Genomic DNA, 5,566 nt, shown 5'->3' with positions numbered 1-5,566 from the left:
TGTAAGATCTTTGAATTGTTTTGTGGGAAGTCCTTTAATAAACATATATGCTAATTGGAGTCTTGAAGGGATGTACTCGGTGGCTATAAGACCATTATCCAGCTTCTCCTTAATGAAATGTCGGTCTATCTTTACGTGTTTTGTTCGGTCATGTTGAACTAGATTGTGTGAAACACTGATGGTAGACTTATTATCACACACCAAACCCATAGAATCTTCATATTTTATTTTGAGATCATCGAGGATGATCTTCATCCATAATAGTTCACAAACACCTTGAGCCATGGCTCTAAATTATGCTTTTACATTTGATCTTGCAACTATATTTTGTTTCTTGCTCCTCCATGTCACCAGATTTCCACCCAGGAACATGCAATAGCCTATGGTGGATCTCCTATCAACGATTGATCATGCATAGTTAGCATCAGTATATATTTTCATGGATAAGTTTGCGCCTTTTTGGAATAGCAATCCTTTCTCTACAGAGGCTTTTAAGTAATGAATAATTTTATTCATTGCTTACAAGTGTCTTTCTCTTAACCACACTAACTGCATAAGTTATGTATGGCCTAGTGTGTGATAGATAAATGATTTTTCTCACAAGTCTTTGATATTGTGTCTTCTCCACCTTTAGATTTTCCTCATCATTCCCAATCCTATGATTTTGCTCTATTGGCACTTCAGTGGTCTTGCAACCCAACTTACCAGTCTCTTTGATGAGATCAAGGATGTATTTTCTTTGAGAAATAAAGATGCCCTGTCTAGAGTAAGCAACCTCTATCCCAAGGAAGTACTTCAGCATCCCAAGATCCTTCATCTCAAATTGAGCAGCCAGTCTCTCCTACAAAGTTTGATTTTCAATCTCATCATCCCCTGTAATAATCATATCATCTACATAGACCAAAAGTAGAGTGAGTTTACCATTCTGAGAATGTTTTATAAACAGAGCATGGTCACCTTGGCTTTGTCGGTACCCCAAAGATACCATAGCTTGAGTAAACCTTCCAAACCAAGCACGAGGTGATTGTTTAAGACCATATACGGCCTTCTTAAGTTTGCACACCTTATTCCCTTCATTAATAGAACCATAACCAGGTGGAATCTCCATGTATACTTCTTCCTCCAAGCTTCCATGCAAGGCATTTTTAACATCAAATTGATGCATCGTCCAACCAAAGTGTGCTGCCAGGGAGAGAATAATCCCGACTGTATTCATTTTTGCCACTAGAGCAAAAGTCTCCTCATAATCGATCTCATAGGTTTGAGTATACCCTTTTTCAACCAACCTTGCTTTATACCGATCCAGTGTGCCATTAGATTTATACTTAACTGTGTATATCCACCTACAACCCACTGCTTTCTTATCTTTTGGTCTCGCCACAATCTCCCAAGTCTCATTCCTTTCTAATGCACTCATTTCTTCATTCATGGCTCGAATCCAGTTCTCAACTTTTAAGGCTTCTTGTACTAATGTAGGGATTCTTATAGAATCAATAGCTGAAAGAAAACTCTGGTGCTGCATAGAAAGTTTTTTTGTAAACACAAATTGGGATATAGGATATTTGGCACAAGATCTTTTTTCTTTTCTCAAGGCAATAGGTAAATCCTTTAGGTTAGGTTCAAAAGCAGTATTTAAGGTGTCCTCAAGAGTCTCACAGGTATGAGTTCTTACCTCCGATTCGGACAATTGAAGTTTTTGTTCAACAAGGATGAGTTCTTGTTGCCTTCGTTTTGTTTTCCAAATAATTGTCCTCATTATTCTTCTCTGGTAATCACGTTGGTGCAGGGTCTTTATCATCCTCCCTAAGAGTGAAATCCTGCAACAAAGGAAAAGGTGGCAACTCAAGATTCTCAACTTCTTGAATATGGTCATGAGCTGAATAGGAGTAACACCCACTAGAATTCGAGAGGGTAATCTATTAATCAAATAAGCAATGGTTAGGACTACTTACCCCAATAAGATCTAGGAACAGACGTTTGGAAAAGTAAAGCTCTAGTAACCTCAAGGAGATGACGATTTTTCCTTTCAGCAACCCCATTTTGTTGAGGAGTGTCCACAGAGGTTAATTGATGAACAACTCCATTTTTCTGGAGGAACTTGGAAAGGTTTTGGTTCACATATTCTCTTCCATTGTCAAAACACAATCTCTTAATTGGACTTTCAAATTGTGTTTGAATCATTTTGTACAACTTTACAAACAGGTGAAAAACTTTAGACTTATTTTTCATGAGGAATATCCAGGTAACCCGAGTACAATCATCAATAAATGAAACAAACCATTTTGCACCCGAGATATTAGGAATAAGGGAAGATCCCCAAACATCTTAATGAATAAGATCAAAAGGTTTAGAACTTTTATTACAATTGGGAAGAAAAGTTGTCTGATGGTGTTTAGCAAACTAACAAACATCACAATGAAAAGACTCAGGAGACAGTTTTGTAAATAAAATAGGAAATAAAGACTTTAGGGTACTAAATGGAGGATGACCAAGACGTCTGTGATGAAGCCATATTTGAGAGGATGACCAAGATTCACAGCCTTGCTGAAGATTAGATGTGTGTGTCTGTAGTCTAGCACACTTTTTATTTTCTTCATGCTGTAAATAATATAACCCGCCTTGCTCTTAGCAATTCCAATAGTCTTCCTCATGGAAAGATCCTGAAAAATACAATAGGAAGGAAAAAATACCACTGCACAATTTAAATCTTGGATAACCTTTTGAATAGACAAGAAGTTATTGGATAGTTTGGGAACATGAAGCACATTTTTTAAAGGAAATGAAGGTTGAAGGTGAATGTTACCATGACCAGTAACAGATGTATTGGAACCATTAGCAACAGTAATATATTGGTTTCCAGATAAAGCAATGTAGGATGAAAAAAAAGAGGAATGAGGTGTCATATGATCAGTAGCACCAGAGTCTATAATCCATTTATTTTCAGTACTAGATGCATTAAAGGATAAGAAAATAGAACTCTTACCACTTATAATGAAGGAACAATAGATAGATGTCTTACTAAGGGAGTCCACGAGAGCTCAAAACCGACTGAGTTTTGCAGATTGGCAAAATTTGATCATGTTCACAAAAAAAAGTTCTCCGCAAAATTTTTCGATGGCGATTTTCGGCGGATAACGATGGTTTTCAACGACCGATGGCGGCGACGGTCGGCTGTGGTGGTCGGCAGCAGTCAGTGGCAGTGCCAGTAACAATCAATGGTGCAATGTGCTGGTCAATGGAGAAAATATAAGGAAGAAAAAGTTGCAGCAATTAAGGCTGCCCAAAAAAAATAATTGCAGCAATGAAGGCTGCCCAGAAATAGATGACATATATTTCTGAGATAATTTACAAATGTGATTATAGTCTCAATTTATTGACTATTTACAACCTAATTAAGGAAATAAATAATAGGTAATGAAAGCAAGAAATAATGGGTGATTAAAGTTGTACAAATCAAATCAAATCACTAACAAATTTGGCCTAATAAATAGAGAATGAAATTTGCCCTTAATTACAGAATAATTCTTCTGATTATGCAACAGTAATGTTTTACCAAACAATGTCATTGCAGTGGCAGTAGAACTATGTTCATTTTCTTGAACAAGGTTGCTTTGATGTTTCCAAATCCAACTTTGAAGACTTAAATAATCTGCTTTTGCGAGTGTGTAATTAGGTAGATTTTGAATTGTTAATTTGCACTTAGTTATGATCCAAGTTCAAATGATTTGAAATCTCTTTTGAATTTTTTTTTTAAATTGTGTTAATTTTAGTTAGTTGTTTCGTGTTTTAAATAAGTTGAAAAGCTTATGTTCAAAGTCTGATGACTACAAAAAAAATTTCATAGGTTGATTTATCATGATAAATGATTGAATTACACTTCAAGTTTTTAAAAGGATTTAAAAATGATTTGTTTTCTTTTGTCTTTTTTGTAAAGCAAAAACAATTAGGTTATTTGATAAATAAACTAACTATTTATGTTCAGTTTTATAACAGACAAACAAAATCAATCAGTTTGTTTGAAAAATCAATAAAGTGTTTTTAACAAAATTCTATTATGATTTTCAAACTGTTTTTAAATGCTTTTAACAGATTTCATTTAATGATCAAACAATTTTAACCACTTTTAAAAAGAATATATAAAGACTGATTTATGATCATTTAAAAAAGAAGAAGAGAGTTTTCATAAAAAGTTTTTTCCAAAGAAGCTCAAATAGCTTTGTTAATCATTCTTGGAGTCTTGGATCATTGTTTGTGTGTGAAGTAGAAATCTGAGTTTTCTATTCAATTGTTCTTCAACTTTGTAAAGCCCAGGTGTATTTTAATTATTTCTTTTAATTTATAATTGAGTGTAAAATAGTTTTAGATAGAGTTTCTGAAAATTGTGGTGTTGCTCTAGAGTGTTGTGTGTTCTTGAGGGGTTCAAGATCAATATTCTTGGTGTGGTGTAATCTAGTTTTGATTACTTGGTGAATTCTAAGTGGCGAGTTGAGGACTAGATGTAGCTCTTGGTTAAGAGTGAACTTAAATCTCTCTATGTGAATCTCTCTTCCCTTACTCTGATAAACTACTATATAATTTGTTCTATGTATTATGCTGCATTAAACAATTAGTTGTTTTGATAAAACAACTGGTTTATAATTTCTCAGAACTATTATCTTCTTTTCAATTGACTTAACTGATCTTCTCAATCTTCTTCCAGTATTTGCGTAAATCTCGCGAAAACAATTCACTCCCCCTCTTGTTTCAGTTATACATTCTAAGACATTTTTTTAACAATTATGTGGCAAAAGTTTAAGTTAAACCGATCTTGATAAAATTCAGTTTCTCATCATTGAAACTCTATGCCACATGGAAATGATTTTTCTTCCTAACTTTTTTTACAATCATGGTTCACTTAACTTGTCATATAGTTGTGTAGAACCAAGTGGTGTTCAAGCTTTGAAAAATCCAAACCCTTTGAAGGATGTTGAAGCCTTGGTTGTGCTTGCTGTTGCTGTGCTGGTTTAGTTTAGTTCTGGGATAGTTTGAGTGTTGTAATCCACCCTTTGATCGAATCTAAAGCATAGGCATTCTCAATCTTTGTGAAAGTAAAATATTTTCAAACTAAGTTAAAACAACTGATTGTTTTGTCGAAACAACTGATTGTTTACACTTAGATGTTTGGAGAAAAGATTTGAAAACTGTTTTTCAAATGGTTAAGCTGTTAAAACCAAAACAACCGATTGATTCGAGAAAACAACCGATTGTTTGTTTTGGGACCATAACAGAAAAACTGTTTTATCTTTGACTGAGCTTTAAATGATTTAACTGCTTACGACAAGTCATTAAATGCTTTGACCAATCTTTTAATGCAATTTAAGAGTTTGATAAGATTTGATAACAAACTACATCTTTGAATAAATTCAGAAAAATAGATTTGAGAATCAATCTTTGACAAGATTTTTGCTAATATGAGTTTTTTCAAAGAGCTGAGATTGCTGAAAGTTTGTAATTGATCAAAGTTTGTGGAATAAGATTCTGCTTGTATTGATTTCAGATTATCTTCTGTAACAAGTGTAATCCTTAT

The sequence above is a fragment of the Phaseolus vulgaris genome, chromosome 8 (genome assembly GCF_000499845.2).
Source record: "Phaseolus vulgaris cultivar G19833 chromosome 8, P. vulgaris v2.0, whole genome shotgun sequence".
NCBI classification, from domain to species: domain Eukaryota; kingdom Viridiplantae; phylum Streptophyta; class Magnoliopsida; order Fabales; family Fabaceae; genus Phaseolus; species Phaseolus vulgaris.
The sequence above is the reverse complement of the archived record's forward strand: the minus strand, read 5'-3'. Positions refer to the sequence as shown.